The 25,175-nt window shown below is 39.3% G+C and overlaps 1 protein-coding gene and 1 non-coding gene across 3 annotated transcripts in view; one reads left to right on the top strand and one right to left on the bottom strand.

Moving 5' to 3' along the window:
- ST6GALNAC3 (ST6 N-acetylgalactosaminide alpha-2,6-sialyltransferase 3) overlaps window positions 1-25,175 on the bottom strand; it is a 719,129-nt gene that overhangs the window by 28,137 nt on the left and 665,817 nt on the right. The window lies entirely within an intron of this gene.
- LOC132541548 (U6 spliceosomal RNA) lies at window positions 5,444-5,550 on the top strand. The gene has a single exon (XR_009552694.1). It is a non-coding gene; the product is annotated as a U6 spliceosomal RNA (small nuclear RNA).

Below are 25,175 nucleotides of genomic sequence, written 5' to 3'. Positions count from 1 at the left end.
ATGAAAGACTTTGGCTTTCTCTTCTAGTTGTCTTATCAGTCATTCCCCCTGCATACACTTTCCCAAAGATGGAAGAGGAAGAAGAGAAGATTGTAAGAAGTAGAACTAAGTAATAAAATAACTTTTTCTGCCACATTAAACCTTTTAGAAGAGAACCTCTTTACCTTACCTTAGCTTTGACCTAACTGGAACTTGAGTTAAGTCAAGCTTTTTTCTTTTGGAAATAATTCTAGCACTAGACTCAAACTTGCTTCTGGAAAAAAAAAAAAAGAAAGAAAAAGAAAGAAAAAAAAAAAAGCTTTCTGAACCACCCCTTTCTTATCCACAATGAAAATTTACATTTAAAAATGACTTTAAACAACTGGAGGTCTTGACAAGGATTTAAGACACAGATCTGATGTGATTTCATTCTACCAAAGGAGATTGGGTATCCAAGCTTGTTGTTGCTAAGGCATGCAGTACCTCTGGGACCATCATTAAACCAGCCTCAGCCAGAGCCTCAACAATGAGCTACACATAAAAGTGAAATTTATAAAACACCAAGTAGCTCTGACCTTCTTCTGCTTAAGAAAGACTAATTTTGCTGCTACTTCCTGTCTATCTGAGGCTATTATCACTTTTCTGACTGAGTTTCATGGCTCAGTAAGTCCTGAAATAAATTATTTTGAGGAAGAATATTTATTTTTAATAAGAAAAGCTAAGGGGTACCTCCATCTCCCCATCTATAAAAATTGTTTTATCTGGCTCACTAAAGGAGGATAATTCAATTAGAAAAGGTCAGAAACAACAACTGACATATGGGTCTTCAGCACTGAGAATTTTAGCCTCTCTAAAGAAGGAAGTCATATTTGTCATTTCTCCAATAGGCTGACATTCACTGAGTACCTTAAACACAATACCTTTCCAGAACAATAGACTAACAATAGTCTATCAAATCAATAATGTATCAACAGTGTATCAAAGCAGACACTGATCAAGTTCTACTGTAAGACCAGCAGTTACTTAAATATTTATTTATTTATTTATTTATTACCATAGCAGTCTTCTTCTTCTAGCATTTGCCCTTCTTCCGTAGCCAGTCAACAGCGTCAGGTTGAGCCTGATGTAAAGTTTCGAGACCTCCTTTGAATCTAGAGAGGTGGCAGTCGTTGACTATGTGGGTCATAGTCTGTCTGTAGCCGCAGGGGCAGTTCGGGTCGTCTCTGGCTCCCCAGCGATGGAATATAGTGGCGCACCGGCCATGGCCTGTTCAATAGCGATTGAGGAGGGCCCAATCATAACGTGCTAGGTCAAAGCCGGGTTGACGCTTGCAGGGGTCTGTGATGAGGTGTTTGTTCTTTACCTCAGCTGACTGCCAACTCTGTTTCCAAGAGACTGGAACAGAGAAGTTCAGTGTAGGCGTAGGGGACCAGATTGGGTGACGAGACGTCAAGCGTTGGACAGGGTGGGCGAAGATATCCACGTATATTGGCAGGTCCGGTCGAGCGTAGACGTGGGAAATGAACTTAGATGATGCCGCATCCCGACGAATATCTGGCGGGGCGATGTTGCTAAGAACTGGCAGCCATGGAACCGGGCTGGAACGGATGGTTCCAGAAATTATCCTCATGGAGGAATATAATTTGGAATCGACCAAGTGGACATGGGGGCTACGGAACCATACTGGGGCACAGTATTCTGCAGTGGAATAGCATAATGCCAGAGATGATGATCGTAGTGTGGAAGCGCTCGTGCCCCATGAGGAGCTGGCCAGTCTTGCAGTGATGTTGAGATGCATTTTTGGGATGCATTGGATCGACCTTCTCGTGGTGCATCCCGTGAGTACCCATTTATTGGGGAAACTGACGATCCTTCCTAGCCGACTGAATCCACATGGATCCCAGTCACTTTCAAAACCAGCAACAAGCAGACATCAGGCTCAACCTGATGCTGTTGACTGGCTACGGAAGAAGGGTAAACGCTAGAAGAGAAGAAGCAGTGATGTTATTCCTTGCGCCCACCTTTGCTGCAGTTTTTATGAGATGTTCGTGAAAGGACAGAGTGCGATCGAGAGTAACGCCAAAATAGACTGGCTGGGCTTCATGCCGGATTCTCGTATCGCCAAGCTGCACATTAAGCTTATGCGAGGCCGAGGGATGGTGTAGATGGAAAACAGATGATACCATTTTTGCAGTGCTAGGGATTAGTCGCCATTTTTTACAGTAATCAGATATCAGAGACATGTCTTTCGTGAGTGTTTCCTCGAGGATGTTGAACTTTGATGCCTGAGTTGCACAGCAGATGTCATCGGCGTAGATGAACTTCCTTGAAGAAGTTTCTGGGAGGTCATTGATGTAAATATTAAATAGCGTAGGAGCCAGAACAGAGCCCTGGGGGAGGCCACTTTCGGAAAGCAAACTGGCGTCTGTTCAGTGATCTTACCAACAAATCTATTCCTGCAATTCCAATTAACTTTATCCTCTCTGAAGATTCCTACAGGCGCTTCCACCAAGCCATCTTCAAAGCAGCTTCCCAAGCCCTTCCTCTTGGGAGACGTGCTAACTATACGCCTTGTCTTGATGCTGAATGCGAGCAACTACTAAAGCAATATGATGAGTCGGGCAACCCAGATGTGGCTGACCATCTCATTGCCTCCCTGGATGCAGCATGCCAAGCCTGCTGGCAACAACTCATGGAAAGTCTGAACTTCACCCACTCAAGTAGAAAGGCCTGGAAGCTTCTTCATAGTCTGGGTGCCGGTAGCCAACCCCCTCCCATCTCCCATCCTCCCGTATCTCCAAACTCAGTGGCCAGTCACCTAACTCAAGTTGGATGTGCTAAGATCAACCCAGTCTGGAAAAGAGAAATTTCCCATGAGTGGTCATCCCACTTCCGGTTATCTTGTCCATCTCCAAAACTCTCTCCCTTTACACTGTCTGAACTGGAAGACACTTTGAAGAGAGTTAAACCGGGAACAGCTGCTGGCTATGATAACATCACCCCAGAACTCATTCTTAACCTGGGCCCCGCGGCAAAGAAGTGGCTCGCTTCATTCCTGTCCCACATCTTGGAATCTGAGTCTATGCCCAAAGTTTGGCGTCGTGCAAAGATTATAGCGGTTTTGAAACCAAAGAAAGACCCAGCACTGGCAGCCAGCTATAGACCAATTTCTCTCCTCTCCGTGTGTTACAAACTCCTTGAGAGGCTGCTTCTGTCACGTATTTCTCATCATACAGAAAAATTCCTATCACCCACCCAAGCTGGTTTCCACCCAGGAAGATCTACCTGCAAACAAGCCCTGGCCCTCTCAACTTACATTGAAAATGGATTCCAGAAGAATTTAAAGATGGGTGCTGTCTTTGTTGATCTTACAGCAGCCTATGACACGGTCTGGCACTGTGGTCTCCTAGTCAAGATCTCAAGATGCCTGCCTCCATGGGTGGCCAACACTATATTGTTTCTTCTCCAAAACAGAAGATTCCGGGTGCATCTGGGTGACAAGTCTAGCAGATGGAGACTTGTCTCAAGTGACCATAGCAGTATTCAGCTATAACATATGGTTAGTGTGGGGATTGAACCAGAATCCTCTGGAGCCTCAGGCATAAAACTCTTTTGCATAACTATTATGCTAGCCACTGCACCCAACCACACACATGCACTCCCAAAAGAAATGAAATCTCCCTTGAAACAAAATCTCCTTTGCAACAAAGTGACCCTTAACTATTCATAACTATTTAACAAACTGATAACAAAGGTAGAATATGATTCCAATTTAATTTTGTCCAAGAGTAGACATGATTTTTACTCTTGGTGGGATAAGGTTTGAAAGGAGAAAAGTCTTCCCTTGATGTCTGTCTATATTTACCCATTTTATTAGATTCCTTGCTTAGTGAAGACTTTTTTTGATGGAAGTGATAAGTGTTCATGATAGTGCTGTACAGATTCACCAGAAATCTGGGGGGGGGGGGACTGTGTGTTTACTAACTCCAGAAAATCTGTGCACAATAAGAGAGAAAGAAAGAGGGAGAGAGAGAGAGAGAGAGAGTGAGAGAGAGAGAGAGAGAGAGAGAGAAGGAGAAAGGGAGAGGTCTGCGTGGTAGCACACCTGGATGAGTGCATATGTTACAATGTAGAGGACGCTGGTTCTAGGCCCTAGTCCCCACATTATGGGGAAAGCTTCATGAGTAGTGAAGCAGGGCTACAGTGTCTCTCTGTCTCTCTCCCTATCCCATCCTTCCCTCTCGATTTCTGACCATCTCTATCCAATAAATAAATAAAGATAATAATTTAAAAAAATAAAAAGAAAGAAAGATAGAATGAAATGGAGGAAAGGAGAGAGGGCAGAAGACAGAGGAACAAAAGATTGGCCTACTACCCCATTAGGGGTTTGATAGAAATGGACAGATGGACCTGCCAACACCCATAATAACTGCAAAGAAGCAGTTACAGAAGTCAGAATCCCCACCTTCTGCACCCTAAAAAAGAGTTTTGGTCCATACTCCTAGAAGGCTAAATAATAGGGAAGTTTCCAATGGAGGAAAAGGGACACAGAACTCTGGTGGTGGGAACTGTATGGAATTTCACCTCTATTACAATTATACCCCTTACAACCTTGCAAATCAGTATTAAATCACTAATAAAAAATAAAACATAAAGCCTGACCCAATCAACACTTAATAACCTAACTACAGTTACAACCTTTCCCAAGAGTAGGTACTTGAACTGTTTAATCTGGAGTTTCCCGGTCCCCCACTCATGGGGCAATCAACTTGGTAAGACCTGCTGGCTTTGTCTGAAATAATATCTTTTCTTCGGCTAACTATCTGATCACAATCTCTCTGACTATAAACATGTTCTACTTTGCACAGCCCCTTGCAGAGTTAATTTACAAATGGGATACTGTTGATGTATAGATCACTTAATAAAGCCCATTAGATCTTTAAACTTATTTTTGGATAACTTTTGTTTAACACTTCAAAGTCCTTTTATGCATACTTCCCAGTAGGAAAACCTTCAAAAACATTTAGCACAAAAGCATTCCCCTCTTTTCATGGTAATTTATTTACCATGTCAGGGGAAACTATCAGGACTATCAGAAAACACAAGACATGAATTTCAGCACATTTATTTAAGGACCAGCTCATCAGAGAATGTAATAGCAGTAATTCCCATTGTGAGGATTATATCAAAAGAAAGAACTTTCATGTGTCTCTAGAATTCTTCAGGCCGATCATCCTGTTGATTCAATATAGCCACAATACCATAAGGAGAGAACAAGAACACAAAGTTAAAGCAATATATCCCAAAAGTGCCAAGGGGAAAAAAGTAGAGCAGAACTTAGAAAATGTCTTATTTCTGAACACTTAATTGAAATGTAAGAATGATGTTAGCTCCACAGATTATCCTACATTACAACAGTCACAAAATATCAGGAAGAGCTTAGCTATAAAAAATGAGAAGGGTAGTGCTCACTTAGGCAGCACATATACTAAAATTGGAATGATACAGAGAAGATTAGCATGGCCCCTGTGCAAGGATGACATGCAAATTCGTGAAGCATTTCATATTAAAAAAAAAATGAGAAGGGTGGTCCAGGAGGTGGCACAATGGATAAAGCACTGGACTCTCAAGCATGAGATCCAGAGTTCAGTCCCTGGCAGCACATGTATCAGAGTGATGTCTGGCTCTTTCTCTCTCTACTACTATATTTCTAATAAATAAATAAACTGAAATAAAATAATAAAACATGAGAGGGAACTAAATAGTCAAACAGGGTGAGATTGTATTGATTGGAACAAAAATGGATGGAAGTAGAAGCCATTATGCTAAGAAAGGAAGGAACGAGGGCTAGATGGTGATGCACCTGATTGAGTGCACATATTGCAGTGCTCAAAGACTCCGGCTTCAGGGTCCCCCCACCATCCCTGCCTGCAAGGGGGAAAAGCTTTGTGAGTGATGAAATGGAGCTGAAGGTATCTATCTCTCTCCCTCTCTCTATACCCCCCCTCAATTTCTGGCTGTCTCTATCCAATAAATAAATAAAGATAATTTAAAAAATTTGAATAAGGAAGTAAGGACAAATTCCAGATGTTTTTACTCATGTGGAATATTAGATGAACAAACTAAAGAATCTACAAGATAATGATAGCCAGGATATCTTGTAGACTCTAAAAACTATGGTGGTTATTTGGGTGGGGGAAGCGGACAAAACTTTTGTGGAGGACACTATAATTTTCACATACCGTATATGAATATAAAACTGCACTCTTTAATTTTGTAAGGCCTTGTCAAATCACTACTAAACACCTTTTGAATTATAAAAACACAGGACACACAATATTTGCTTTCACATGCTTATGATGAGACTCCATATTTATTTTTATTAAACGATGGAGTGGCTTTGAGGTAGGCTAGATGGATTGGGGAGCAAAGGGCAAAGAATTGCATTAATATGTGTGTGTGTGTGTCTGTGTGTGTGTGTGTGTGTGTGTGTATTAACCAAAAAGGAATAAATGGATATAGTGACTTTCCTAATATTCAGTCACCATCTCACTGTCAATGGCTTTACTAGGATTGCGTCCTTTAAAAAAGACGGCTGATTGGATTTTGTTTGTTTTTCTTTTTCAGTAGCTAGATTCAGGCATCTGTTCTAAATGCTTAAAATGCATTACACTGGAGCATGCAGAAACAGATGACTTCACTAGCCTTAAGAGCTGTAAATAAGCAAGTAATCAATTTTCTTCTCTTTCCTCATATCAACCTATGCCCACAGGCACCAGTCTTATTTCTGTGTTTTGTTTTTATTTTATAGCACCCAAGATGGTGGTGGTAATGAATTATGATTTGGTATGAAGAGGCAAGGTGATTTCAAGCCTAAGACCTGTGACTCATGCAGAGACGACCTACTTCTACCTGTGCAAAACACAGGAACTGAGCAGTCCACTCAAATATAAGTTGGTCAATGATGGATAAGGGAGAGTTGGACTAAGAACATTTGTAAACCTGGACACCTCTTAGCTCAAAGCAGACTTACTTCTTGCTCACCTTTCCTTTCCTGTCACTATATTCTCCTTCTAAGTTTTCTGCTTAAGTTTATATTCTTTGTCTTCTTCCTTTCTTGAACTAAATACTTTTTAATAACTTGTGGAGCATAGAGTCAGTCTTTTTCTCATTTCTTGATATCAGGCCCACACTACACCTTTAATGGGTAGCTTTGCTTGCCGAAACCTGGGATGCCCTGTGAACTCTCAGAGTGATGCAACAACTCTTCAAACTAGCAGGTTACAGTTTCAAGATACAAGAGCTCATGAACTCTGCAGCAGATGAGCAACAGTACAGGTCAACTCATAATGTCGCTGCCCCATAGGTGGGTTTCAGCCATTCTCTGCTTTGTCTTAAGAGTCTATAATCCTATCAAGAGAATGAAAACAATTGCATACTTAATTTTTGTAGAAGAAAAATACAAGGCATACAATTTTGTAAAAAAAATCAAAAGATATTAAAAAGAAAAAGGAGGAGAAGGAGAAGAAAAAGGAGGATGAGGAAGAGGAGGAAGCGGAAGAAGAGGAAGAGGAGAAGAAGAAGAAGAAGAAGAGGAGGAAGAGGAGGAGGAGGAGGAGAAGAAGGAAAAGAAGAAGGAGAAGAAGAAGGAGAAGAAGGAGGAGGAGGAGAAGAACTACTCAAGGTAGCTGCTTCCCTGACTCATGAACAGGACAAAGGGAACTAGTGAGTGATAATGAACACTTAGGTCCTACCAGTCCTTCCCTAGCATCACAACACAAATCTTTCTGCTCCTGATACTGAATTTTCCAGGGGTCCCCATCACTATTTTCCATTACCTTCAAACCCTTCACTATCATTGAAACTCTTCCAGATTGTAAATTCACAATCCTATTCCCTCTCCAGTAGCACACTTTCTTATTCCAGCCCCCAGCATCATAATACCAGGGATCCACCCTCTACTGCCTGCAGTATCACGTAGTCACAACTCCAACACATTCTGCTTGTAGATATTACCACCCCAACACACACACACACACACACACACACACACACACACACACACACACAGAGAGAGTCTCTCCATCACTACTACTGATAATGGATCGTGATTTTATTGTCCTGAGGGTAGAGTCTGGGTATTGGTACTTATTATTATTTTTTTAACCCTCCTAGGTGATTATAGCACAATGTGTGCAGCCAGGGTTGAAAATCACTGTTATAACTGCTTGTAGTTAGGTTTGAGAATTCTATTAGAAGTTGAGTTCCACTTTATTATGAATTAAATTAGCTTCTGAGAATTGGCCTGAGAATTTAAGCACTGTCTTTAAATCTGTTTCTTGAGGAAAATGTATCCCACTTTGTACACAGCCAACTTGAAAGCTGGCTGGAAACATGCCAAAGAAATAACGCCAGGTGACGAAGTTGGACTACCTCAGCTAACTCTCTTGCACATAGGACACACTCAATTTGTCCAACTAGTTGAAATATTTTTGTAATACAGGCTACTTGACAAAATGCCCCCTTAAAAATTTTAATAGCTCAATGCTATTTTCTTTTTTAATTTTTTTCACCCAAACACTGCTCAGCTCTGGTTTATGGTGGTGCTGGAAATTGGACTTGGCATTTCAAGAGTCTCAGGCATGAAAGTCTTATTGCATAATCACTATGCTATTTCCCCACTCTGAAGTTTCCTCGTTGATGATGTATATAAAAGGATACACACGTGCTACAGATACAATTCAAATTTCTATTCACAATTTGCTAAACCTTACATGTACTTTTTGTAGCCATCGATTTCCATGAGCAGATTTTCCCTTATACCATTTATAAAATATTAATGACATGTATATATTGCAAAATGATCACTACAATAAGGGTAACTAACCTTGCCATTATTATAATTGTGTGTGGGTGTACATGTGGTGACAGTATTTAAAACCTACCTCTTAAAAACTTTGTAGTATACAATAAGGTTTTGGTAATTAGTCATCATGCTATTCATTATACCCCCAGATCTAATTTTATCTTATACCTGAGACAGAATTCAGTTTTAAACTTTTTCTACTTAAGTTACCTTTAGTTTAGTCAACATTTTTATTTTATCTATGAGGAATGAGTTAGAAGGTGTATGTTTTATAAGATATGAAACATAACATAAGGTTTTTCTTTCCTATGGTGTGCCAACCAGAAAACAGAGATAGGGGTCAGGTGTTTGTTGGTATGTTTCTAAATTCTGCTTCTAAGACCCCGTCTGTTGCATTGCTTGCCACTGTGGTCTATTTACATAATCATTGTTTAGCCCACACTGGTTTAATCCCCACTGGTTCGCTTTTTCCTTCTCCCCACCCCCTATCCTATGTACTTCCTCTTCCTGACACTTCCACCTCAGGAGATATATAAGGACAGGATTGTGATTAGAGATAGCTAGCTTGTACTGCATTCCTCATCAATAAAGACCGAACTGCATCCCACTCAGCCATGAGTCCCTTGTCGTCTGTCTCCCGTCCACGAAGCTAGACCAGCAGGTGTTGGTGCACCTAGTTGAGCACTCACATTGCACATTATTAAACCTGCATAAGGAAACAAGTTCAAGGCCCAGTCCCTACCTGCAGGGGGAAAGCTTCATGAGTGGTGATGCAGGGTTGCAGGGGTCTCTCTGCCTCTCTCCCTCTTTATCTCCCCCAACTTTCTCAATTTCTCTGTCTCTATCCAATAATAAATAAATATTAAAAAAGCAGAGATAGATCTAAAAAAAATGGGGGACTAATGTTTTTGTGATTTATTGAGTCAACAGTAAAACTATATCAACACCAAGAAGCATAATCACTGCTAAGTTCCCTGAAATCTAGAGGTACACCAACACCTGAACCCTATCTCTGTTTTCTGGTTGGCACACCATAGGAAAGAAAGACGTTGTGTTATGTTTTATATCTTATAAAACATATACCTCCTATCTCATTCCTGATAGATAAAATAAAAATGCTGACTAAACTAAACGTCAATTTATCTGAATTAATTTCAGTCTCTTGAATTTTCACTGGAAAACAAACTCTCAGTGTTATTTGTACCTCCCTGAAGTACAGCACACAGTTAATGGAATCTCATGGCAATTAATGTCTGAGGTCATTCCACAGATACAGAAAAGACTCTTTCTTCCCTACTCTTGGCTGCCACCATGCACACCTCTTACTGTTATGACCTCCAGTTTCATAATCAAGAAAGACCAGCAAGTGACATTTGTATATTGGCCTCTCCTTTCTTAGTCTTCCTGGAAGCACAAGGTCTTTCAATTATGCACAGCCTCTAAAGTGAAATGCCATTTTATTTCTCAGAAGTTCATTCCCCAGCTGTCATTTCTGAGAGCAGCCTTGTCTGTAAGAGCATTCACCATTCATTCACCTTGGGCTGGGCTTCCAGAGCAATCCTACAAGACTTGTAAGCTGTTAATAGAACTGATGTATTCAGAATGATGCCCTGACTTATTAAGAAGGATTTTTAAAACTCTAGCTTAAAAATGGCAAACCCACACAGGTGATTTGCACAATCTGAAGAAGACCCAAGTGCTCACAGCTATGGGCCTGTGACTTGTTTTCTTTTGCTACTTTGGTGATATTAATGCAGCCAAGGCTATGTCATGTAGTACATGGCTTGTGTTCCTGAATTATCTAATTAAAAAAAATATTTGTTGGTAGTGACAGCATCATCCTCAGGATGTGTGTGTTATCTTTAACTTTGCCCTCTCTCTTCATTAGCTACCGAGCTGTGTTAACTTGCTTCATGTTCTCTCTTACATCTGATTCTTTCTTTATGTCTGTCTGCTATTTTAAAACCCTGGATAATGGGGCTGGATAGTGACACTCATGGTAGAGTACAAGTTTCCTTCTGTGAAGACCTGAGTTCGTATCCTGGTCTCCACTGTAGGAAGAAAGCTTCACAAATAGCGGAGCAGCACTGCAGGCATCCATCTCTCCTTCTCTCTGTCTCTATCAAAAATAGATAGATGAAGAAAGAAGTCACAGGAAGCAGTGGAACTGTGCAGGCATTGAACCCGACCAATGACCCTGGTGGCGAAAACATAAGAAAACCTTGGATAATAAGATTGGGTGCTGGTCTCTGCTCATTACCTCTACCTATTGTGGAACATCTATGACATTTGCCTTTATCCTTATAAAAAGGTAATGAAGTGGAGCTGGTGGCAACTGTGTATAGGAATCTAGTTCCAGGGACCTACATCAATACCAAAGGTACTTTTGTAACCATAGCATTTTATTTTAAATGATGAAAACAGGGAGTAATGGAAGGGATAAATTCACACACACGAACATGTTCATGCACGCACACGTTCAAGCATTGCTAAGGAGAAAAGATATGCTTTTCCCTTCTCCCCTGTCAATAATGTGCTCCAGTCACAGGTGACTTTATTGTGGAAACAGATTCTTTGTATTTCCTAGTGAGGTGTTAGAACCGAAAAAGTGCAAGCTGGGTTAGACACAAAATCAATATTCTTTGATTCAGTCTTAGCTCTTCACTGTAGTATTTTCCTCTATCATCTCTTTTAAAAAGGCAACGCAATGGAAAAATCAGATTGATTACTACAAAGCTAAAAATCATCCCTTACCTCTGACTAGAGTTTTAAAGAATCTGGTGTTGGTTAAAATATTACAGCCACTCAAATCCTGCTTTCATATTGTAACATACCACCAAAAACTTCTTTCAATTATTATTTTTACTTTTGTGTACCACTACAGAAGCGATAATCTCTAGTGAGCATTTTTAACATCCACCTATCATTATTACATGAAAGAAACTTTGTCTAGATAAACAAATAAATTACTTTCTCCCAGCAATTCACCAAGACAAAAATCTGAAGATGATAGGAGGATGTAGAAGGGAGGGAACCAACCACTTTCCTGTTGATAGCCATTACTTTCCTCTGATACACATCTTGCTCTCCCTCTCTTTTTTTGTCTCTCTTTCTCATCACATTACAAAGAAAAACTCTCTGTGGTATATAATCATATCAGTTTTTATTTTTTATTTTTTATTTTTGCCTAAAAGGTTATTGCTGGGGCTCAGTGCCTATATTACAAATCCACTGCTCCTGGAGGCCATTTCCCACCCACCCCCCTTTTTTTGTTGCCTTTGTTGTTTATAGTTGTTGTTGGATAGGACAGAGAGAAATCAAGAGAGGAAGGGAAGACATAGAGGGAGATAGGAAGACAAACTTCTGCAAACCTGCTTCACCGCTTGTGAAGTGACCCCCCTCAGGTGGAGAGCCAGGAGTTCCAATCTGGTTCCCTATGCCAGTTCTTGCGCTTGGGGCCATGTTTGCTTAACCCAATGCCCTACCACCCAGACCCCATTTTTTATATTTAAAAGAAATAAATTGAAGAATTTTGTTAGAGAACTGTATAATGTACAATTTGCATTTTAATAAAAGATAAAATATTTTTATGTTTTAGTTACTCAGCAATGAAGAAACAAATAGGAAAATGTGGAACTATGTGAAAGCTTGGTAGAGCTTAGGGAAAACTCCCCCATCTTTAGATGGAGGTCTGGGAAGACTCCCCACTTGTTAGCCTCTCTCCATATAGAGATGAGCCAAGAGGGAAAAGTCTCCTAAACTAAGTTTCCACTTGTTAGACCCTCAAGCCTCACAGAAATCTCACAGTTTCTCCCTGCTAGCAGCAGGCCACATGGCTGCCTGCTTTAAGGTTCATTTACTCAAAGTTCACCTCACCTTCTGATCACAAAGGAGAACACACCTTATCACACACTCCTAACAGTGCTCTTTGATGTCCTTAATTTACATCAAACCTTGTTTATCTTCTCTCTATCTCACCTTAATTGGTTTAACTCCTATTCTTCTCTCAAACGCCTTTGGGTAGTTAAACGCCTGCATCAGGAGACTAATTATCTTGACCTTTATGTATCTGCATCAATTCTTGTCATACCAGACGCCTATCATAGGGGCAAGCTGACCTTTAAGAAACCTGTAATTTCTGATGTATTTGAAGAATGTTCTTTGTTTAAATCTCTATATAAACCCAAGCCCACCCCCAAATAAATCGAGTGTTCATACCAGAATTCTCCCTGGTGTCTCTTGTCTATATCACTGAGCCCTCGAGCTAGTGAGGGGGAACCGGTAAGCTTACCTTCCTGGCTGGAGTCACTTCACGTGAGCCCCAGCAGGAAAAATCTACAGTTAGTTATTTATTTAGAAAAATAAATATAAGGGGCCTGGTAGTGGCACACCTGATTAAAGGCACATAATACCATACCCAAGGACCCGGGTTAGAGTGCCCGCCCCCCAACCTGCACTACATACCTACAATGGGGATACTTCACGAGTGGTGAAACAGGTCTGCAGCTGTCTATCTTTCTCCCTTTCTATCTCCTCCTCCTCTCTCAATTTCTCTGTCCTATCAAATAAAATAAGTGAAAAATAAAAGTAAAAGAAAATGGCTGCCAGGAGTGGTGGATTCCTATTCATAGTGCTGGTGCAGAACCCCAGTGATAATGCTGGTGACAAAAAAAGTTAACTTAAATATTAATTTATCTTTAATATGCTGAAAGAAACTAAGAAGTTAGAAGTGATTATGCTTAGTAAAGTAAGGAGGTAAAGACAATTACTCGATGTTATTTGTGAAATATAGATAGCTGAAATACATATAATTGCAAAAAAAATAAAATAAAAGGAGTATACAAACTATCTTCTAGATTTTTCAAGAACTATGGAAGTTATCTGGGGGGCCAGAGGGGGGCAGGGTGAGGGGCAATATAGGAGGAGGAGTGGTGACAACGAACTTTGTGTCACCAGTGCAGTGGAACTACATCCATGTAGTCTTATAATCTTGTAAACCTTTACTAAATCACTAATGAGAAAAGAAGTATCTGAACGTATAATAATGAGACCATTATTACATCTTGAAAATACTGACATGAAGACACCTGAAATGTAAAGTTTCAGTGCCAAGAGAAGTAACAACTAAAGGATAAAAAATGTAAAATTAGCATCTAAGGTACTATTATACATATACAGGTGACTCCTGACTTATGATGAACGACATATAGTTTTTTTAAATTGTTATTGTAGTTATTATTATTGCTGTTGTTATTGTTGTTGTTGGATAGGACAGAGAGAAATGGAGACAGGAGGGGAATGCAGTGAGAGGAGAGAAAGACAGACATCTGCAGACCTGTTTCAGTGCCTGTGAAGCGACTACCCTGCAGGTGGGGAGCCAGGGGCTTGAACCAGGGTCCTTATGCTGGTCCGTAAGCTTCACACCATGTGTACTTAACCCATTGTGCTATCGCCTGACCCTGACATACAGTTTTATAGGCTTTATTTATGATGGTGCGACTGTGATATGTATTTAGTTGGAATAGTACTTCAAATTTTGAATTCTGGTCTTTTCCTGGGTTACTGACTTGAAGCATCTTTTCTGGTAGAATCATCAAGACCACAAAGGCAAACAACTTATACTTTCTAGTGTGCTGTATTGTCAGACTTTCTGACATAATATTTTCAACTTGTAGAAAGTTTATTGGAATATAACCTAGTCATAATGCAAAGAATATCTGTATATTTTTAAAAATTGGAATAAAAGGGTTAATCTTTCTCCATTTTAAGTTATGCACCATGCTTTTAAGAGTACATCAGGTGCATAAGAACTAGGGAATGCAACACATGTGCATTGATTCAACAAGCACTTAGCAAAGTACCTGCTATGAACCTCGTTTTGAACAGTTAAGATATTTGTCTTTACTTTTTTTTTCCACAAAAACATTGCTCAACTCTGGCTTTTAGAGGTTCCAGGAATTAAATTCAAGACTACAGAACTTTAGGCAGAATGTGATTAGGTGATTTTGCATAGCCATTATGCTACCTCTCTGGCTCTGATATTTTGCCTTTTAATGTTGAGTAATTCATTCATCAGAAAGGAGAACATATAAATAGGTTAGTATGTTTTTATGCCTAGGCCCTTATGGGATTTATGAAGGATTTTTGTGATATGGCATCTCTCTGAATAAAGTAGCTTGAACAGGACCTTGACACAAAGCTAATTTTAACACCTTTTTTCCTCTCCTTATAGGTCACAAGTGTTCGATATTGTCCCAACACCATTTCAAAGAAAGCGATTTGAAAAGAGAATCAATACTCTTTGACCCTAGACTCCCACAATTTGCCAAGTTATGTTTCCTCCTTTCCTCCAGGAGTAAGTTCTAGTCATCTAACTTTCTTCCCAACATGCTCATGGAGAAGTTTTAGTCTCCTGTTTGAGATTCTATCATTTTCTGATGCTCTGACCTGACTTGGATGCTCCCTGTTCTGTGGTGAACTGGAATGACAAGAGCAAGGAGTTATTGCTTTTAAGCAGAGTAGGCTGTCTGAACTGTTAACCCTCCAGAGCAAAGAGCAATCATGTTTACTCACAATGAGAAAAGGAAAGACACTTGAAGTCTCATCAGTAAAGGGAAAACAAAGACACTTGTAGTCTTATCAGTAAAGAAAGTAGAGCTAACAGGGAGATTCAGTTCCAAGCTCCCTAACAGCCAGTTAGCACCATATTTGGATTCATCTCTCTGGGTTATTTTATTTCAAATAAAATTATTATATTTTATTTTATTTTCAAATATTTCAAATATTTTATTTTCAAATATTTCAAATTAAGAAAATAAAATCAGATGGTAATTTCCAGCCTACATGAATTGTGTTGCAGAGCCTGAAATAATGGACCATTTCCCATTCCCTATGACCAAACCTGCATAACACTAATAGTGAAATTCAAGAAAGAGCCCAAAGGGAGTAAGGATGAAAAACAACAGTATGATGCCATTTAAAAATCCTAGATTCAAAAGTCTGAGATTTAAACCCAACCAGCTGATCTTAGCACTGAATTTAAAAACCATGGTCTATGGTCAAGCAGGTTCTATTACAGGAGTGCAAGGATGAGCTAACATCGAGTTACTAAGGTAGCATTTTTCAAGTGCATTAGATTAAACCCTAACTCACCTGCTGTGTTAATATGTATTATGTGAAGAAGGGGGAACTAACAATCTTTGGGAATGTAGGTCTAATTGAGTTTTAGTTTTTCTTTTACCAAAGTTTGTCGGGAAATTGTGAGGATGTGGTTGAGCTTGGCAGGGTTTGAGCTGAGGAGTGCATCTATCTTGTCAGTCTCTCTCTCTCTACTGAGAGGTTGAGCAAGGAGGGACAGCAGTAACCCCAAAGGTTTGCCTTGTCTTATCAGACTCCCTACCTCACAAACACCCTGCATTCCTGATACTGTGGCCATTAGATAAAAATAAAGAGGGAGATGTCGGGAAATTGTGCGGATGTGGTTGAGCTTGGCAGGGCTCACAAATCACCCTGCGTTCCTGATACTATGGCCTATCTACATAATCATTGTTTTGCCTGAAAGATACCTACCCATTTCATTCCTTTGATCTATCTTCTTTCTATCCTCAAAACCCTCCCTGCCTCCAGGGTATTATTAATCCCACCAGTTAAGACCCTCGCAACAGTTGCAAAGGAAGTTTCTACCTTTCCAGCCCCATTCCTAGTGATTTCCATTTCCGACTTGCCAGTTCTGGGTCTGCCTTTTAAAAGCCTTGGCTCTCTGATCAATAAAGATATTACATTGCCTCACGCCACATGTTTGGCTCCTGAGTCATCTCCGTCACGTTGCTGAGTGAGTAGCAGCCCAGGCTGGCTCCGGTCGAGTTCTCTCCAACCCATAGAGTGCGCACCTGGGAAAAGGCACCCCCATGCTAGCCTGGCAAAAATTTTTTTAAAAATTGTATTAGTGACAAGATTGATTTACAATATTGTAAAATAACAGCTAGAATTCTGCACTTCTTCCATTACTACTTCTTAGTGTCCTTCCTCTTCTCTTATCTCTCTGTGTCGTGAGACTAACTGAATTTTTGACTGTCAGACTTCTCAACTTTTTTCATATGATAAAAGCAAATGAATATCTAAGAGAAAAATGTGACAAACCACATTTCCTCAAGGTATTCAATCAGACAACAATTGCTGCCCCTCTCTCAATGTTTTTCCTAAGTCATCCTGTACAAAGATGTTCCTAGAGAAGTATTTTTGATAGCTCTTAATTAATATAATTATTGTATCATTCATTTCTAAGAAAAAGAAACACTGTCACTTCTTAAACAGATCCCCCCAAAATTGATAAACTTCAATATTTAATCCAAATAAAATGGCTTTAATGTGTGACTGAAGGAATATCTTCTTACCATAACAAAGAACACTTCTCCTAAACAAAAGGAACACCGTACATTTAAGTAATGGTAAAATGTTAGAAAGTTTATACCATTAAAATCAGAACTAAGAAAAATGTGTGTACTATTATTATTTTTTTAATAAAGAGAGACAAAAAGACAGACAGAGAGAGAGAGATCATAGCACTGAAGCTTCATTAAATATGGGGGGAGGCAGACTTGAAACTGGATTGGGCACATGGCAGAACAGTGCATTATCCAAGTGAACTATTTTCCAACCTACTATTTTCTTATTTTAACACTGTTCTTGAAGTTTTAGTGAGGCAAGCAAAATGTGAAACTGCAATGACAAGGAAAAAGCAGGGGCTTTACATTTGCAAAAGATGAGTGTCTAAAAATTATAAAAAGAAGGTAAATTCTATTAGAAAGAAACTTTGGAATAATGAAATATCAAATGTGTACTTTAAAAATTTTTTTAATTATCTTATAACTAGAGCTGATAGTTCATAAATATAATGTAATGAAATAATCCTAAAACTCATAATAAGAATAAAAAGTAAATATACTAAAGAATAGTTTTGGTGTGTTGGGAAGACAGTATAATGGCTATGCAAACATCTCTGAGCTCCTAGGTTCAAGCTCTAGTAACATCACAAACTAGAGCTGAGAAGTATCCTGGGGAAAAAAAAAAGTAAGACAAATAAATAAATCTTGGCAAAATCTTGTAAAGCTCTCAGTACTAGACTACAAGTTTCATTGACTTAGTTAAGACTGGAGGGTGAAATGCTATTAAGTCTCTCTAAATCAAAAAGTTTGAATGTAACTGTAAACAAAATTGCACTGTTGCAAAAATAATATCAAAGGTAAAATACATTTACGAAGGAGTGTGTGTGTGTGTGTGTGTGTGTTTCCTATCCATATAGAATATGAAGGGTTAATGATTTAACAAATATAAATGGTTGGACAGTGGCAAAAATTGAAGAAAATAGGCACAAGCACATACATACGCTTAGTCTTTAATCTTTTGTCTTTTGCCTGACAAATAATCCTTGGGAATTCTCTACAGGCCTCAGAGTATCACTAGTAAACACACTCATTCCCTTATTGCTAGATTGCTAGTCCTCTCACCTATATTCATTACTCCCCATCGCCCTACCATCTCCTGACATAACAGAAATTGCTGACTGAGTGCATATGTTACAGTCCTCAAGGACCTAATTCAAGCCCCCATCCCCACCTGCAGGGGAAAACTTTGCAAGTGTTGAAGCAGTGCTGCAGGTGTCTCTCTGCCTCTCCATTTCTTCTTTCACTCTGGATTTCTAACTGTATCTATCCAATAAATAAAGATAATAAAAAAAAATAAAAAGAGATTGCTCATTTATTGTCTTTTCCCTCCCATTAAATTGTAGACCCTATAACTGCTACTTATTTTTTTTAATATGCTTTCTTAGGATACAGAATACCACTTGTAATTAGTGGGGGGAAAGCTCAACTGGTATAACTGAATTTATGAGGTCTGATCCTGATGCTGCATGTACCAGAGTGATGCTCTGGCTTCTCTTTTTCTCTCATGTGACACTTCTGTCCATATGTACTTAATTGTAAAAAGTTGCCTTTTAAAAATATTATTCATAATATTGCAGGGTTTCAATAAATATTTGCTAGCTAGATTAATAAATACTATCCATTCTCCCAAATTTCCTATTTTCATTAGGTGTTTGGGCCAATTTATTTGTGTGCAAATTTGTCATTTATATCATCATGCTCATTCCTTAGGTTCATGGAGTCCCCTCATTGACTTAGGGTAGACTCATTATTGCGTAATGAAACTATACGTGTTGTGAAACAGGGTCCTAAGCTTTGGGTAAAAACTACATTTTTAAACAGAATCTGTCACAGATCTATGGAAATTCCCATTTGGCTGATTGACTTAACTCAGTGTATCAGAGGATTGCCAAGGATAATTAAGCAAATGCTATGCCTCTTTGGACAGTCTTGGGGCCATAAATGGTGCAAGGTAGCTGATCAGTATCAGAACTGTAGGTCATAGCTGCGCAGTTTATCCTCCAAGGGCATAAGGCCCAAGGGAGGGAGACTTGGAGGAAAGAGCTTATTGGTCTAAAACCAGTCTTCATTCTTTATTTGGCTTATAAGACTTAGTCCTTGGTTCTGACTGCATTAGCCCAGAGAAAGAAATGTGTCTCTAAGTAACCACATAACTAGAGGGAGCATATTTTTTTCCCCAATGTAACAAAGGTTAGGGTCATAGCAATGGTTTGATCATAAGGCAGACTTTTCTTAGTAAATTAACCACTAGTTCAGAAGGCAGAGAATAAAAAAATCATCAGAGATTCCACAGCCAGAGCAATAGTTGTCAGGGAAAGAAAGGTCCTTGGAAAAGTCACTACTAATTAGCAGTTAGGAGAGAAAAATGCTTTATTTCAATAAATCTCAGTAAGTTAAACAAAGAAAACACTTTGGAACAAAAAGAACAAAGTGAGAACAATTTTAGAAACACAAATTTAAAAACAGACTGAGTAAGCTTACACCAAAAAATTAAGTGCAGTAGGACTGAAAATTATTTAATTACAGAAGTACCATCTACCATTCCATTCATTAGTTCATATTTTGTGAAATTAACCCAACTGCCAATAGGTTATGAAAAAAATGACGTCTTTGAAGGATGACCTTTAAGTGAGGAGAAAGTACAATGTAATAGGAGCTGCAAGCTACAACGGAAATTCAAACAGCTTTTTTGGTAGTTTAGAAATTAAGTGACTATTTTAATTCAGAAATATTGGAGAAGGTATTCTGTAGCAGATGAAATGTCTGGGTATTAAAGTGTAAGTTAGCTTGTTGGATATAGAGGGACAAGACATTCCTGAAGACTCAATATATGAATGTATAATGTATAATATTTGTAAGTATACATATATGTACATATGTATATATAAGGCAGAGAAGTCAAACTGTGGTACACTGCCAGAATGTTGAGGACTTTAGTATTAACACACCATGGGTTGTATGTGATGGAGTAGCAAGACATAAAGTAGACTTTGAAGAGTTAGACATTAAAACACACACACACACACACACACACACACACACACACACACACACCTTCTTTTCTAAGCTTGTGTGTTTAGATATTTTTATTTATTTATTTATTTTACCAGAGTGAGCTACCTGAAGAGCCATTACATTATGTAACCAACCCCTGGATAATTCATTTCTCTCTATCCATTCTCCCTCCATTCCTTCCTTTTTATTTTATTATTATTTTTTTTTTTAACAAGAGCACTACTTAATTCTGGTTTATGGTAGTACAGGGGATTAAACCTGGGATCTTTGAGCCTCAGGCATGAAAGTGCACAATCACTATGATATCTCCCCAGCTCATGGATCATATCTTTCAAGCTCTGAAGAGTCCAAAGATATTTGTTGGGGGAGGAGTGGCACAAGGACCTGAGTTCCACTCCCTGTCTACAGTGGGGATGCTTCACCCATGAGCAGTGTAGCAGGTCTGAAGGTGTCTCTCCTTTCAACTCTCTATTTCCTCTCCCCTTCCAATTTCTCTTTGTTCTATTGAAGGGGTGAAGGAAGAATCCACTGCCATAGGATACAGTGGATTCATAGTATTAGCTCCAATCTTGAGTGATAGTCCTGGAGGCAAAAAAAAAAGATATAGCAGGATTACATCTCTAAAATAATGAGTCCATGTAGGCTATAGGAACTTTACTTGGGAAATATTGCTGATGAATGACAAGTTAGTAAATTCATTTAAAACATAATGAAGATGAAAACCAGGTTGTGACAGAAAAGAGGTCACAGCTGAGGAAAAATCCTGAAAAGCAAAAATGATGCAAGAAGATTCAGTAATGAGTCATACTATTTTTAATTTGAAAACTAGGTGGAGTGATGACACTGTAACGGAAATGGAGAATCCAGAGGCCAAGTTATTTTAGTCAGTTTGATGATAGAATCTACTTTGGATGTGTTAAATTTAAGATGCCTGTGGGGATTCAGCTTGCAAAATCCTAATATGAATTTATAATATGAGTTTGGACAAGTCAGGTCCAAAGAGATAAAACTTGAAATAATCAGATTACATAGTGTTGGGAGTGCGTAAAGATCAAGGAAAGAAGAAGGACAAGTATGAATTTTTAAAGCACTTTAGAGTTAAAGAAATAGCACAGACTGTTCACATGCAAGAGGTCTCAGGTTCAACCTGGCACCAGAGCTGACTAGTACTTGGGTTAAAAAAAAAATCAGAGGGGAGTCGGGCTGTAGCGCAGCGGGTTAAGCGCAGGTGGCGCAAAGCACAAGGACCGGCATAAGGATCCTGGTTCGAACCCCGGCTCCCCACCTGCAGGGGAGTTGCTTCACAGGTGGTGAAGCAGGTCTGCAGGTGTCTAACTTTCTCTCCTCCTCTCTGTCTTCCCCTCCTCTCTCCATTTCTTTCTGTCCTATCCAACAACTACAACAACAATAATAACTACAACAATAAAACAACAAGGGCAACAAAAGGGAATAAGTAAATAAAAAAAAAATTGAAAACAATAGTAACAAATTTTATTCATCTCTGTTAAGTCACCTGGAATAATGTCTACTACACTTAAATCCTTATTAATGTAAATGACTAAACAAGTTCATTTCTATGTGTAGGCTATATCCGACAATTTAACCACTTGAACAAAGCCTCAGGACAACTCCCATACAAAAAAGGACTTTATACTGTAACTTTTTTTATACTGTAACTTTTGGCCCTTTATTACTCCCAGGTTATGTATTTTATTCCAAGCCATCAAGATCTCTCCCTTCAGAAGACCAATTAATATCCTCTCCCCATTTACAAATACCCTTTCTTTAAATTTTTTCAGTCTTCCCCAGATGCTCTGTAAATTTCTAGTTTGACTTTATTTATTTATTTATGTTTATTTATTAATTTATAATTATTATTTTTACTGAAGCAATGTTCAGCTCTGGTTTAAGGTGGTGCTGGGGATTAAATCTGAGAGTCCTGGTGTCTCAGGCATAAAAGTGCTTTGCATAATGCTTATATATCCCCAAGCTTAATTTGATTTTTTTTTGTCTCCAGGGTTATCAATGGGGCTCAGTGCCTGCGCTATGAATCCACTGTTCCTGTGGCTTTTTCTTTTTCTTTCTTTCTTTCTCTCTCTCTCGTTTTTTTTTCTCCTATTTTTTGCATAGGACAGAGAGAAATTGAGAGAAGGGGAGACAGAGAGGGACAAAGGAAGATAGATATCTGCAAATCTGCTTGTGAAGCTACCCCCCTGCAGGGGAGCGGGGGTGTGGGGAGCATGAACCAAGAACCTTGCTCAGGTCCTTGTGCTTTGTACTATGTGCACTTAACCTTAGTTTGACTTCTTAAGGCTTTGAAATATCTTCTTTTTTTTTTTTTAATTTTTTTTTAATATTTATTTTATTTATTTATTCCCTTTTGTTGCCTTTGTTGTTTTATTGTTGTAGTTATTATTGTTGTTGTCGTTGTTGGATAGGACAGAGAGAAATGGAGAGAGGAGGGGAAGACAGAGAGGGGGAGAGAAAGACAGACACTTGCAGACCTGCTTCACCGCCTGTGAAGCGATTCCCCTGCAGGTGGGGAGCCGGGGTTCAAACCGGGATCCTTATGCCAGTCCTTGCACTTTGCGCCACCTGCGCTTAACCCGCTGCGCTACAGCCCGACTCCCTTTGAAATATCTTCTTAACTGATTTCTCTTTAGTATTGTACAGTATCTCTCATGTCTCCCCCAAATGGTCATTTCTAGAAATTCCTGTACTAAATCAGTCCAAACTAGTAGATAATAGTAGATAGTAGAATTGAAATGACTTTTGTTATGAAACAGATTTAAATCTTAACATGACGACTGATGGGTTGTTCTAAGCTTGTTAAGAAAGACCAGGGTTCTTTCTCAGTCACATCACCTTCCATAGTGAAGTAATCATTCCTACCTCATCAGTCTGAGAACTTAAAATTGAGCTTTCTACTGTAGCCTAGGGGAACTACAGGAAACAGGGTAAAGGACACAGAGATTTCCCGCTGCGCTCTGCTAGTAGTTATAGACTGAAACCTACATGGAAGAATCACAATAGAGACAGCCATGTTTCACAGAGACAAGAATTTTTTTAAAATATTTATTTATGCCCTTTTGTTGCCCTTGTTGTTTTATTGTTGTAGTTATTATTGTTGTTGTTATTGATGTCGTCATTGTTGGATAGATAAGAGAGAAATGGAAAGAGGAGGGGAAGACAGAGAGGGGGAGAGAAATACAAATAACTGCAGATCTGCGTCACCGCTTGTGAGGCGACTTCCCTGCAGGTGGGGAGCTGGGGGCTCAAACCGGGATCCTTATGCCTGTCCTTGCATTTTGCACTTTGTGCCACGTGCACTTAACCCGCTGTGCTACCACCTGACTCCCAGAGACAAGAATTTATTGAGACAAAATAGGTATAGAAAAACACACGCAGGGGTTGGCCGGTGGCGCAGTGGGTTAAGCGCACGTGGCGCAAAGCACAGGGACCGGCGTAAGGATCCCGGTTCAAGCCCCGGCTCCCCACCTGCAGGTGAGTCGCTTCACAGGTGTTGAAGTAGGTCTGCAGGTGTCTATCTTTCTCTCCCCCTCTCTGTCTTCCCCTTCTCTCTCCATTTCTCTCTGTCCTATCCAACAACTAACAATATCAACAGTGGCAACAATGATGACCACAACGAGGCTACAACAACAAGGGCAACAAAGGGGGGAAAGGGTAGCCTCCAGGAGCGGTGGATTCATGGTACAGGCACCGAGCCCAGCAATACCCTGGAGGAAAAAAGAAAAACACACTCTTTAGAGCATGAGAGAGAGAGAGAGAGAGAGAGAGAGCTAGCAATGAGGGCCCTAAGTTTCTAGTCTTCTAATTTTTACAGTGGGTCCTTGGGATGTGCGGGGCCCTGAGGAGGTTTACCTCAGCCATTGTTTTTAGGTGCTCACACCGGCATTCATCTGCATTAGCACGAAGTAGAAAAGGAGATAAATGGTGGTGCAAGATGCAGACACAGAAATATCTACCCCCACCCCGACCCACCATCATTACCTACATAATGCTGATGTCCTTCCTCCAAAGGAGTCTCTTCCTAAGCATACTCCTAACAATACAGGCATGTCATAGGCGCACAATAGGGTCCTTCTTTCTTTTTCTTTTTTTTTGTTTTGTGTATATCTTAATTTAATTGCCTCTTTAATCTCTTAGATTTTGGAAAGAAAAACTTTTTTATTGCTTCTTGGACTAATTTAAATATTTTCTCCCACGATTATCTCTGTTAACCAAAACTCAATGTCTATTTGTTGTTGTTAAGTATTTATTTATTTACTTGTTTATTTATTTATGAAAGAGGGAGACAGAGAACAAGAACATTACTTTAGTACAGGTGATGCTGGGATTGAACTCTCACACCTGCAAATTAGACACTATCTGCTGCACTACTGTGTCACAAGATACAGTGCCTTAATCCTTCTAGTACTTAAAAATAACTAGACACATCCCTCAAATTGTATTACTCATCTCATTCATATTAGTTATCCAGTTACGCTTCAGTAAATACTGGAAAAGACAAAAAGAGATGAAAATAGTAAACCTTAAAATGCTTTCCTGAAAGAGACCTTGTGTGTGGCATCCTGACCTCCACACATTGCTCATTTTGTAGATGACCATTTCCAGTAAAAATTTTCAGTGAAATGAGATTTGTAAAAATATATTAGATAGATGGCTTCTGAATGGTGTTTTGATCTAATTATTAAAGTCAATCTATATTCATAAGATGAAAACTGGCAAAAATAAGTTGCTTTGATGCATTTTATCTCATAACAACCTTGACATGCTCTAAAATGTACTAGACAGACATCATCAAGACACATCACAGTGCATTCTCAGCACAATGAAACAGAGATGGAGAA

Source organism: Erinaceus europaeus, chromosome 11 (genome assembly GCF_950295315.1).
Source record: "Erinaceus europaeus chromosome 11, mEriEur2.1, whole genome shotgun sequence".
Taxonomy (NCBI): Eukaryota; Metazoa; Chordata; class Mammalia; order Eulipotyphla; family Erinaceidae; genus Erinaceus; species Erinaceus europaeus.
The sequence above is the reverse complement of the archived record's forward strand: the minus strand, read 5'-3'. Positions and strand labels throughout refer to the sequence as shown.